The sequence below is a fragment of the Giraffa tippelskirchi genome, chromosome 13 (assembly GCF_054371585.1).
Source record: "Giraffa tippelskirchi isolate mGirTip1 chromosome 13, T2T-mGirTip1v1.2.pri, whole genome shotgun sequence".
Lineage (NCBI taxonomy): Eukaryota > Metazoa > Chordata > Mammalia > Artiodactyla > Giraffidae > Giraffa > Giraffa tippelskirchi.
Genome location: NC_137287.1, coordinates 23,342,500 through 23,353,765, shown reverse-complemented (window position 1 = coordinate 23,353,765; position 11,266 = coordinate 23,342,500). Strand labels below are relative to the sequence as shown.

The following is an 11,266-nucleotide window of genomic DNA, read 5'->3' as shown; positions in this document are numbered from 1 at the left end:
TAAATTGACAGATTCCCCCCGTAGATGATATCTGATGGTATTTCTCTCTCTCTCTCTCTCTGATTTACTTCACTGCACATGGTAATATCTTGGTCCATCTTTGCTACTGCCAATGGCATTATTTAATTCTGTTTTATGAGTGAGGAGTATTCCAGTGTCTATTTGTCTCACTTAGTCTTCATTTTTCAGTCTCTGGCCTTGGTTGATTCTCTATCTCGGCTCTAGTAAATAGTGCTGGTCTGAATATAGGGGTGCACAAGTCATTTCAAATTATGAGTTTTCCCATATCTGAGCCCAAGAGTGGGATTGCTGGATCATATGGTGCCTGTGTGTTGAGTTTTTTAAGGAACCTCCATGCTGTTTTCCATGGTGACTGAACCCATTTACGCCCTCACTAAGAGTGTGGAAGATTCCCTTTTGTTTCCAAGCTCTGCAGCACGTAATCTTTGTGGATCTTTCTGATGATGGCCATTTTGACCATGGTGAGGTGATTCCTCAGTGTTGCTTTGATTTGCATTGATTTGATAATTAGTCACGTGGAATATGTTTCCATGTGCCTTTTGATCTAATACAGTGTGAGTATAGTTTGCTGTTGAAATTGGCTTCTTGAACATCCACCCAGTTTTGAATTCTTTTTTTGGTGATTTACCCCAAGGATTTTACTGAGGGCAGTTGTCCTTTCCAGTCCTGCATGCCAAGTGAATATTCAGAGATCACTAGCACCAGTTTTAAAGTTGTTATTATGGGAAATGGTGACAAAGCAGCAGCATTTCTTCCTGCCCATCTCTGATTACTTAGGCAACCAGAGCCTAAAGGAAATCTTTGCTCCTGGATTGTCAATTTGAGCGAATGCTTCAGAAGTAACAGACAGCCAGGGTGAATTGTGTCTCTTGATTTCTTGTCCCTTAACCTTCATTTCCCGGACATGTGTTTATTCCTGCAACTTCACTCTGCAGAGGGTGATGTCATGCGTGGGTGGGGTGACCCCAAGGAACCAGGTTGGAGTTGAGATCCCCACCACCAAGAGCCTTGGAGCCCTGAGGACTTTTCAAAGCTCTTCCATCCTAAAATTCCAGCATCCTTTGGGTGCAGTAGGCTTGGGTTGGCTGCAGAAGGACCTCACCCAACCCCTGGAGCTGGAGAGTTTCTCGGTCTTTTGGTAGAGGGCTCACTGCCAGGCACATCTCACTAGCCCCCTCAGATCCAAGACACTCCAGCCCTGGGACCCAAGTCTGCTGAGGTTCCAGGGATGTGACACTTAAGAGGAAAATTTTAAACTTACACTTGGCTAGAAATAACTTCATGCTTGTTCTGCTTCTGTAAAATGCTTGCTGCGCTGAGCTAGGAACAAGATAACATAGCAATCAACTATATGTAACCATAAGATACTCTGATAAGCATGGAATGTTCTGGTCCTGCTTCTGTGAGTTTCTGTTCGGAAATTCCCTGCATGTAAGCCATACCAATTCCTGTGCTCTGTAACTGCCCATAGCCCGTAGCAACCAGGTAACCAATCAACTAGCTGTACTTGTGTGTACTGACCCTATAAGAGCAAAGCTCACCCTGAGCTCAGGGCCCCAGAGCTTCAGAGCGTTAGCTCATCTGGGACCGCCAGCTCAATAAACGTGAGTTCTCCAACCCTCCAAGTGTGGTGCTTGGGTTCTCAATGGTCCCACTCCTGCAGTATTTCTGGAGGCCTCAGTGAGATTCCAACCACACTGGCCCCTTGAGCCACCAGACCGGTGGTTCAGCCAGGCCAGAGCAGAGGAACTCTGAGACGAATGAGGAGGCACGCCACCTGATGGTTTTCTGGGTTCTCTTTCAGACTGGTGTTCTGACTCTCCGGACAGCTGAACCCTGACCAGACTCATTGGAGGGGCGGACCAACTAGCCAGGTGTGGCCACAGAATAAGGTAAAGGCCCTGGGGCACAGAACCCAGTCAAGTCCCGTCTCTGGATGGAAGAGGAACTTGATCACCTCCTACGGTCTTCAGTAAGAAGACCACCAGTTAGGGACCTTCCCAGAGTGGGGAGGCACTGTGATAAACTCTGATCTGAATGTGTGTGAGAGGGGACACTCTGGTTCGTCCTCGTTCCAGGGTGATTGTGTGGCTCCACGGCCCTCATGGCTACAGAGTCTGAGTGGGCCCTAACCTGCAGTTCCGTGGTGACATCATACGGCTCAGAGCAGTGTCTGTCTCTGGGGGACCCAGTCCCTTCCTGCAAGTCAGATCCTGGTCAGGGGCTTATACTGACCCACCAAAGCTAAGAGATACCTAAGTTCCCCACGGGAACGTGGCCAGGTGGGCACCTGAATGGTCTCCTCTTTTGAGGGGGCACCCACCCTTGTTTGTCTTTGTGCCACCAACACAGGGCAGGATACACAAGGAGGGGACAATTGGTTACTGATTTGATTTAGAAGTTGTGTATGTCCAAACGGCCCTTTTGCACTAGGGCCCTCCGCCAAAATTACTTTCTTAAAATTTTTAAGGCTCACTCTCCCCTTCCATCAGTTGACTCTTTGAGCTGACTTATTGAGAAATTGGGTTTTTCTCGAAAAACTTGTCCGTTTTGCCAAACAGATCTGTACCTCCCTCTCTCTTGGTCCCCTGAGCCAGCCCATGTGGAGTGGCACACTCTGACATGCTCCTGCATGCTTCTGGATTTTCATTACAAGGCTGCCTTCCTCTGTCACCTTTTCCTTCATAATCCCCTGATTCCCCAAGGATTTCAGGCCCTTCACTTAGGCAAGGAGTAATGCTGCTCTCTCTGCCTGCTCAGCGCCCTTGAGAGGGGTCAATCACCCCAGACCCCTCCGGAGCCCCACCTGAAATTATTCCTCTGTGAATCCCATTACAAGGGATCACCTCCTTTCAGTCCTGTCTTTCTGAGGCATTTAGTGATCAGGGCCGTCTTCAAAGAGGCATATAATTGTGCTATCTGGGAATACTGGGCCTTCCAGGACTGGTGACATCAGTGCTACCTAGGTCTCCCTAAGATGAGGCCCTTCCTGTGTGTCTCCCTTTCCTTCCTAGTCAAAGAGGTGGATTACATTTGTCAACATGGGGTGAAGCTCCTCTAAGCCAACTGTTTTATATTGTACGATAAACGTTTTAAGAAAGGTTTCTCCTTAATCCCATTGGGTTAAGATGACCCCGGGGTTAAGATGGGGTTAAGATGACCTTGAGAAAGCTCCGTACCCTGTGTGAGTCAGAATGGCCCACCTTCCGGGTGAGATGGCCTGCAAAGGGTACTCTAGACCTTCCTATAGTTAGAGCTGTATATTGAGTGGTGACAGGACCCCCGGGCACCCAGACCAGTTTCCACACATAGGTTCCTGGTTGCAAATTGCCGATCAGCTACCTCCTTGGGTTCAGTTCGGGACCACTGGATGGATAGTGATTACTGCATTGATGGTGCGGAGGTCCTGGATGGGGCGACAGTCATTCCCTCCAGGCTTCTTGACTGGTAGCAGCAGAGTGTTCCAGGGAGACTGACACTCAATCAGAATTTCAGCGTTGCATAGCCTTGGATGTGGTCTCAAATTCCCAGGTGTGCTTTCTATGGTACTGGATATTGCCTCTGTCTGACAGGCAGGAATGGCCCCTGGCCTCAGGTCCACCATGATGGATGCATGGTTTTTGGCCAAACCTGGGGGCCCCCTTTTCTGCCCAGACAGCAGGGAACTCTTTTAGCAGGCTGGTTGGATTTGTTTCTTCTCTCCCTGAAGAATAGGGGAGCCATTCATCTTCCCTGGGCACAGTCACAGCCATCATCAGAAGTGGACTCTACTGAAGTCAAGCCCTGCAGGGGCTATAGATGTTTACTTGTGGTAGTCTTCTCCTACTCAGGATGGGCTGAGGCCTGCCCCCCCCCCCACTGAATGGGCACAAGAGGTGGCCAGGCCCTACTAAGAGACATAATCCTGAGATATGGGCTACCCCTCTCCATAGGGTCTGACAACAGGCTAGCCTTTGTGTCTGAGATAATACACACTTTGTCCAAGACACTGAGAGTCAAATGAAAGCTCCACCCTGAAAGCTCCACACTGCTTACAGGCCACAAAGCTCAGGGAGAGTTGAGTGCATGAATTGGACCCTCAAGACTATGTTAGCTAAGCTCTGCCCCCCAGTTACCTTGGGTCGACATGCTACCCCTAGCACTGCTCTGAGCCTGGTGCACCTTGAGGTCCTCAGGCTATTCTCCCTTTGAGATCTTATATGGGAGACCACCCCCAGTGATAGGGAAGCTCAAGGGAGACCCCAGTAACTAGCTGACCTAGAGATGCCCTGACACCTCTAGACCCTGGGAAAAGTCTTCTGCGATATCACTCGAGAAACCTTAGGAAGGATTTCCATTCCTTTGGGCAATTGGGTTCATCCTTATCCATCAGAGGATGAGGTATGGGTTAAAGACTGAAAAAAGAAACCACTTCAGCCAGTCTGGACAGGCCTTCCTATGGTCGTCCTGGTGACCCCTACTGCTGTTTATGTCATAGGTGTCACCCTGTGGATCCACCAAACCCGGGTGAAGAGAACAGCACCTCTAGAAGGTCAAGAGACCTGGACTGCTGAGGCTTATCCAAACCAGACACTTGTGGTTTTCTTTCATAGGCACCTGAATCCTGCCCAAGATCTTCAGCCCTGCTCCAGTCACTCCCGGGCTGGCTGGTCCGCGCACAACAGAAGCTTGAGGAATTCAGCAAGGGACATCTGAGAGTCAGGGTTACGATGACACCCTGCCAAGTAGGGACTGGTTGCACTGCTGGCCTTGATGCTTTCTGTGGGTCAAACACGAGGGGTCGCTTTGGCTACAATCGACCCAAAAGTAGTGGGATTATTAAGTGCGCTCAAATGTTTTGTGTAATAGCGGTTTATATCCTGCTGAGCTGTAGTGCATTAGAAAGTAAAATAGACCCCTCATGTACTCCATGCATGCGCATGACTAGATCAGGTCAGGGGGTCACTTGGACCTTCTTTTACCGTACTCACTTCTCCTGTCTAGGAGAGGTCCAAGACAGCTGTGTACATAATGAGACAACCTATTCTATTTGTCTACAAGAAGACAACCATATTTGTTTTGACCCCCTGTACCCCGGCAATGAAGATTGGTTAGAGGTTAGGCACCAAGAAGGAGGAGTTCTGATTACCCGGACACGAATTGAAGATTTACAACGTCCGGTGTCAGTATACTTTGATGTGTGTGCTGCTATTGCCAAAAACCCCAAGGGTATTACAAATTGCGGGAGCTTATCATGGGAACAAACGTACACACAAAATGAAAAATATATGTGTGAATTAGCAAGCCCCAACTCCCACTGCTACGGTGACCATTGGTTTTACTGCCCTTCTTGGAGCTGTGTCAAGTGGGCAACCTGGGAAAGTAAAAGCAACATAGCTCGCCTTCGAAAGGGGATTACTAGCTTCAATTGTAAACTAGGGACATGTAATCCTGTCCGATTCACTATCTTCCATCCCGGAGACTCAAAATGGAAAAATGGTGTCAAAATTGGTATTTATATCGATGGGACAGGTACTGACCCAGGAACTGTGTTAGAGTTCCGCCATGTTTCTATTCCACTCCACCCTTCTTTACACAAGGTCTTCCTTTCTTTTCATGAAGACATAGAAAGTAGTCCCCCCTCCAATTTCAGTCAAAACTAAAAATCTGTTCTTAGCTCTAGCAGAGACCATAGCCCAGACATTAATTGTTACTTCTTGCTATGTAACCATTCTTGCTATGTGTGTGGGGGGGAATTAATTAATATAGGAGAACAATGGTCCTAGGAAGCTAAAGAGTTAGATCCCCAGAGACCCTTCAACAACTCAGGGGAATTCAAGAAAACCAGGGTCAGAATTTGGTATTGAAAGACTTCCGTAATTGGCAAGAACTGTCTGGCAAAATGGGGCCCATTATTCAGTGTTCTAGTAGGAAACCTCTCTTGTCTTGGCCAAAAATATTATAATGCAACTACTCACACTTCTGATTGATGGGGAAGCCCAAACTATACAAAGCCTAATCCTTGCCCTCTAGCAAGCTTCCCCAATTTAAAGACCAGCTAGGATGACTTGTCCACTGAAGGCCATTGGTCTGCTCCAGAAGGATTTTATTGGATTTGTGGGGCTAACACATATTCAATTTTGCCAGCCAACTGGTCAGGGGCATGGGTATTGGGGACTGTCCATCCCTCCTTTTTCCTACTTCCCCTAGCCCAAGGTGAATCACTGGGAGTCACAGTTTATAAAGACAGAGATCTCCCCAAAAAGTGCAGGTCTCTACAGATTAGAAACTGGAAAGATGACGAATGGGCTCCTGAATGCATAATCCAATACAGTGGGCCAGCCATTTGGGCAGAAGATGGGTCCTGGGGCTACCGAACCCCAATTTACATGGTTAACAGAATTATCTGGTTCTAGGTGATTGAGATCATTACTAATGAAATGGCCAAGGCTCTTAATTTATTGGCAGAACAACAAACCAAGATGCATAATGCTATCTATCAGAATCACCTGGCCCTAGATTACTTACTGGCTGCAGAAGGGGGCGTCTGTGGGAAGTTCAATATTAGCAACTGTTGTCTACAGATAGATGATAAAGCCAAGGTTATAGAAGAAATAACCAGGGAAATGACTAAAATAGTTCATGTCCCAGTCCAGACTTGGAAGGGGTAGAATCCCAGAGAGCTATTTCAGGGATGGTTTTCTTATCTAGGAGGATTCAAAACTCCAGTGGGAATAGTCCTACTCCTTGGGACCTGCCTCCTCTTACCTTGCCCCTTGCCATTATTCGTGAGGATAGTTTCCAGCCTAGCTGAAGCCGCCGCAGACAGGAGGGCTACAACACACCTCCTGGCCCTGAGAGGTTATCAGCTCCTGGGCCAAGAAGATCAAGCGATTGATGCCTTGTAAGATTTAAGGGGCATCAAGAGGGGGGCCAGAAGAGGAAAATTGAAAACCTACCCTCAGCTAGAAATAATTTCATGCTTGTTCTGCTTCTGTATGATACGCTTACTGTGCCAAGATAGGAACAAGATGACCTAGCAATCAACTGTAACCATAAGATGTTCTGATAAGAATGGAATGTTCTGTTCCTGCTTCTATGAGTTTCTGTTTGGAAATACCCTGCATGTAACCCATAGCAACTCGCATACTCTGTAACTGCCCATAGCCCATAGTATCCAGGTAACCAATCAACCAGTGCCAACTGTACTTGTGTGTACTGACCCTATAAGAGTAAAGCCCACCCTGAACTAGGGGCCCCAGAATTTCAGAGCATTAGCTCGTCTGGGACCACAGGCTCAATAAACCTGAGTTCTCCAACCCTCTGAGTGTGATGCTTGGTTTCTCAATGGTCTGACTTCTGCAACAACACCAACCTAGGTCACCGTGTCTGAGGGGACTAGAGTCAGCATTTCCATTTCTTTTTTTTATTGTATCATTTGGACTGGGGAATATAAGCGATTTACAATGTTGTAGATTTTTTTCCCCCAAGAGACAGCAACTTTATTTACTTATTGGAGAAGGAAATGGCAACCCACACCAGTGTTCTTGCTTGGAGAATTCCATAGATAGAGGAGCCTGGCAAGTTGCAGCCCATGAGGTCGCAAAGAGTCGGACATGACTGAGCAATTTTCACTTATTCACTTATGTGTGGACATCTGTATGTTCTTTTTGGGTGCTTTTCCCATGTAGGTTATTGCAGAATGTTGAATAGGGGTCCACATGCTATACAGTGGGTCCTTCTGGGTTATTTTATTATTAGGAGTGTGTATATGAACCAGCTAATTTCTCCCCACCTCCTTTCCTTCTTGGTAACCATAAGTTTCTTTTCTATGTCTGTGAGGCTGTTTCTCTTTAGAAAAGGTGTTCATTTGTATCCATTTTTTATTCCACCTAGAGGTGATATCATATAATCCTGGTCTTTTCCTGTCTTCCTACTTCACTTAGCATGATCACCTTTATTTCATCTTTGTGACTGCAAATGGCCTTATTGCATCCTTCTTGATGATTGAATAATATTGCATTGTGTCTATGTACCCATTTCTTTGTCCATTCATCTGTCCTTTCACACGTGGGTTGCTTCTGTGCCTTGGCTACAGTCCCCAGTGCGGCCGTGATTGCAGAGCAGCAGGTGTCCTTTAAAACTTTGGTGTCCTCAGGATCCAGAACCAGACAGAGGGTTGCTATCCCATGAACTTACATGTTTAGTTCTTTAAAGAAACTTCATACTATTCTCCCCAGTGGATGTTCTGATTTCCATTTTCAACAACAGTATGGGAGAGTTCCCTTCTCTCCATACCTACTTTAACATTTATTGTTGGAGATTTTTTGAGATGGCCATTCTTGATCTTGGTGATGCAGCAGGGAGATCTTAATTCCCTGCCCAAGATTTGAACCTGGGAAGCCTGGATGAGAACCAGGAATCCTAGCCACCAGACCAGCAAGGGTTAGATGCTACAGACTATTTTTCCCTGGATCTTTGCCCTCAGTGAAAAGTGCATTTGTCACAGAGGCAGAAACTATAAATGCAAGTAAAAAGTTTATTATTAGAGACATAGCACAACAACAAGTGGGAGAGCACCCAGATAAACTGTTTGCTTAATTAAGACAGAAGCAAGGCAGAGATGCCCTGAGAGAAAGAGTGTGGGTGTTGCCCCCTAGTGAGGAGTGCAGTAAAGCGGAGGTCAAGTCATTTATATAGGGCAGTTCCTCCAGGTCTTTGTCTTCCTTCAGGCCAATTATCTTGTTTCTTTTTCCACACCTGACCTATCCTGGGACCCTCCCCTGGATGTGCACGCACCCCTCGGTCAAGATGGATCTCGAAATGAAGGCTTCTGGGAGGAGCAAGATTCATTATGGCCTGGCATTCTTCCTTGACTTTTGACCCACAAGGAGCTTTTCTGTGCATGTGTAGAGGAGGGAGGGAGATCCCTTAATCCTTTACCCACACAGGGTTTTGTCCCTTCTTTGTCCTGCCTTGACTACTGCCATGACTATTACCTTAACGTGTTAACAAAAGGCAAACACTGGCTATTTACCCTGTTTCTGTTGTTACTTCCATTTTGGAGGGCAAACAGGAGGCTGATTTTAAATATCTTAATTGGAGCTGACTTGTCTCTTGTCTCAGGAAATGTTAACAATTCTAACTATTCAGCCTGCAGCCTGCTTCATGCCCCATGTAGTGTAAACAAGAGGCCAGTTGTAAATGTCAAACCTAGAGCCTATTTAGGAGAAGGCAATGGCACCCCACTCCAGTACTCTTGCCTGGAAAATCCCATGGATGGAGGAGCCTGGTAGGCTGCAGTCCATGGGGTCGCGAAGAGTGGGACACGACTGAGTGACTGAACTGAACTGAACTATTGTGATCCACGCAGTCAAAGGCTTTGGCATAGTCAATAAAGCAGATGTAGATATTTTTATGTAACTCTTTTGCTTTTTCTGTGATCCATCAGATATTGGCAATTTGATCTTTGGTTCCTCTGCCTTTTCTAAATCCAGCTTGAACATCTAGAAATTCACAGTTCACATACTGTTGAAACCTGGCTTAGAGAATTTTGAGCATTACTCTGCTAGCGTGTGAGATGAATGCAATTGTGCGGTAGTTTGAGCATTCTTTGGCATTGCCTTTCTTTGGGATTGGAATGAAAACTGACCTTTTCCAGTCCTGTGGCCACTGCTGAGTTTTCCAAATTTGCTGGCATATTGAGTGCAGCACTTTCACAGCATCATCTTTCAGGATTTGAAATAGCTCAACTGGAATTCCATCACCTCCACTAGCTTTGTCATAGTGATGCTTCCTAAGGCCCACTTGACTTCACATTCCAGGATGTCTGGCTCTAGGTCCGCACCATCGTGGTTATCTGGGTCATGAAGATCTTTTTTGTACAGTTCTTCTGTGTTTTCTTGGCACCTCTTCTTAATATCTTCTGCTTCTGTTAGGTCCATATTGTTTCTGTCCTTAATTGTGCCCATCTTTGTATGAAATATTCCCTTGATATCTTGAATTTTCTTGAAGAGATCTCTATTTCTTTAAGAAAATTTCTTGAAGAGATCATATAAGCCCGATCAGCTCCCAGGGGCCCAATTTCCTCATTTAGTGTTGTTTTGATATGACCTAGTGATAGTCCATTACACATATTGAGCCCATCTTGTTGAAGCTTTAACCTGTTGGTGAGGTGTTGCTGTTTGTTGGTGTTGCTCCTGTAGGTGGCGCTGCAGTGCTCGTTGGAGGTGCCTGTGTCTTTTGAATGATGAATTTCTTGGGATCTAGGACCAGATGGGGGAATGTTAGATCCTAGGCTTAGCCTCTCTCAATAGTTTATTTTCAGGCATTCGGAGACTGTCAATTATCCTTCCTGTTGCCTGACGACCTTCCCACCGACTGTGTAGGGGGTTCTTTTTACTCAAGGCTCTCTCTCGCATTTATTGTTTGTAGATTCATGAGGATGCCCAACCTTACGGGTGGGGTTTGATTTCTGGTTGTCATTTTTGATTGGCATTCCTGCAGTAATTAGGGACGCAGAGCATCTTGGCCTGTGGAGATTTGGGTTTTGTATTGTTTTGTTTATTCCTTAAAGGGTGTGTGGAAAATTTCCCTTTGCTGTTGGCTTCCTAAAAGTCCACTGTGTTTGAAATTTCTTTCTGCAAAGCCCACCCCAGGAAATGGCCTCCTGGTAGCCATCATTAACAACCTGCCGGGACATTTGAATGTTGGCTTAAAACTCAACATTCAAAAAACGAAGGTTTTGACATCTGGTCCCATGACTTCATGGCAAATAGATGGGGAAATAATGGAAATAGTGACAGACTTTATTTTCTTGAGTTCCAAAATCACTGCAGATGGTGACTGCAGCCATGAAATTAAAAGGGACTTGCTGCTTGGAAGAAAAGCTATGACAAATCTAGACAGCTTATTAAAAAGCAGAGACGTTACTTTCCTGACAAAGGTCCGTCTAGTCAAAGCTATGGTTTTTCCAGTAATCATGTATGGATGTGAGAGTTGGACTATAAAGAAGGCTGAGTGCCAAAGAATTGATGCTTTTGAACTGTGGTGCTGGAGAGGACTCTTGAGAGTCTCTTGGACTGCAAGGAGATCCAACCTGTCAACCCTAAAGGAAATCAGTCCTGAATATTCATTGGAAGGACTGATGCTGAAGCTGAAACTCCAATACTTCACCTGATGCGAAGAGCTGACTCATTGGAAAAGACCCTGATGCTGGGAAAGATTGAGGGCAGGAGGGGAAGGGGACGAAAGGATGAAATGGTTG

At 46.1% G+C, this 11,266-nt stretch overlaps 1 long non-coding RNA gene across 1 annotated transcript; it reads left to right on the top strand.

Moving 5' to 3' along the window:
• Positions 1–1,825: 1,825 nt before the first annotated feature.
• LOC145531661 (uncharacterized) lies at positions 1,826–7,319 on the top strand. Its single transcript, XR_014072635.1, has 2 exons — positions 1,826–1,913; positions 4,614–7,319. It is a non-coding gene; the product is annotated as an uncharacterized LOC145531661 (long non-coding RNA).
• The last annotated feature ends 3,947 nt before the right edge of the window (positions 7,320–11,266 follow it).